Raw genomic sequence first — 1,859 nt, forward strand, 5'->3', positions numbered from 1 at the left:
AGCATAGTCCTGATCATGCTCCTCCGCTTCTGGTGTCCACCAGTCACTCACACAGTACTCCAACTCAGAGGATAATAGGTTGCACGCCATCGGCACAATAGTACCTACATCATCATCTAAAAAGGGGTGTATACGTGGGGTGAGCTTTCCAGCTCGCTCAGTGAGGGGTGGGGTTCATGCACATCCAAGCATAGCAGTCGCATAAGTAATTTATGATGCATAATTAAACACATAGTCCATGATGCTCATGATGCAATTCATTTATTTTATTATCCACTTAACAATACAAACGAAGTCTGGTAAATTCTACTACGGCACATTAGGTTGTATCCGTCATCTCGGAACCGCCATCGACTATGTAGGGATACAAACCCTAGCGATGATTAGAAGCCTGCCAGTCCCCATATGCGACTGTGGGTCACCCAACCCCTGATAACCCGCTCCTGGCTGTCATGACACCTGTACCAATCATTGGCCACACCGGACAAGTTCCCACCTCTGGCAATAATCACATCGTACTGTGGGCATGGTATTCCGGAAAGGCACATCGAAATTACCACAAATGGGTTATCCAACACCTTACCCCTTGTTGACAAGGGTTCATAGCATAGGGAGTGATACCTAACCACAAATAATCTACAAGCCTTCATAGTGATACAATTAGTATGAATTATACAATACCGGGAACATATCGGCCACAAAGTGTTATCCATCTCCAAGTACAATCCTGGGGTATACGATACTGGTAACCCCTTGGCCACAAAGTGTAACCCATGACCATTTACCTAATCTAGCATGCATAATAACAGTTGATTATGGACTACGCAACACTGGTATCCCCATCGACCACGAAGCGTATCCAGTTCCAAATACAGTCTCGGAGTACACAATACTGATATCACATCAGCCATAAAGTGTAATCCATGACTACAACTAACTCTAACCCACATAATCAATGCATGAATGCATCAAACATATGACAATCACGGTATCGGCATCACCTCGGCCACACCGGATCCTTCCATACATATCCATAAACATTTCATATCATGTTCATAAAATGTAACATATAATAGAACATCGTCAACATGTGAACAATATAATTAAACATGTTATCAATTCTAAATAAATAAACATTCTCAAAATAAAAGAAACCATCCCTCACCTTGATTAGGCTTGTGTGTATTAGGGTTCAAGTATGGCCACCGATTATCCGATTCAATTCTAGCCTTGGGGTACGTGTACGTCACTGTCCTAGGCACAAAGGTAACCAAACATCAATATGTATTAGGAACATCGGGAGAGACTCACATAGGTCACCCCTAAAGGATATGGGAAAAGTCTCATAGTGATAGTAATGTCATAGAAAATAGATACTGTCCACTAGAAATATCAGTGTTGTTTCCAATGGACATCACAGAGAGCTCATAAGGCTCAGGTAGTCACCAGAAATAGCCCACTGGAAGCAGACCCAGTGTTTCTGGTGGCTTATTTTCGGTGGCAGTACAGAACTGCCTATGTGAATTAGGGCTTTTCGACTTTGGCCCGATCGTTGAGATTTGTTCCGTGGAGTTTGTCAGGGATGCTCCAAGCATCACTATGAGATAATAAAATCCCAATTTCATTGAACCATTTGGGAGATATGTTGATCAAACGACTGTAATCCTAGGTGGTCATATGGTCAATCTCGTTGCCGAAGCTCACCGAACAAGGTATGAGCTCAGAAATGGCACCGGGGAGGTGAAACACGTAATCCCCGAGCTTAACATGGTTTGTGGCCCAAGATTACTCCTATACCTAGCTTGCCCTAGGTTAAAATAAAAGAGAGAGTGGTAGAAGAGGTTGCACTTACCTCCGAC

The sequence above is a fragment of the Macadamia integrifolia genome, unplaced genomic scaffold, assembly GCF_013358625.1.
Source record: "Macadamia integrifolia cultivar HAES 741 unplaced genomic scaffold, SCU_Mint_v3 scaffold187, whole genome shotgun sequence".
Taxonomy (NCBI): domain Eukaryota; kingdom Viridiplantae; phylum Streptophyta; class Magnoliopsida; order Proteales; family Proteaceae; genus Macadamia; species Macadamia integrifolia.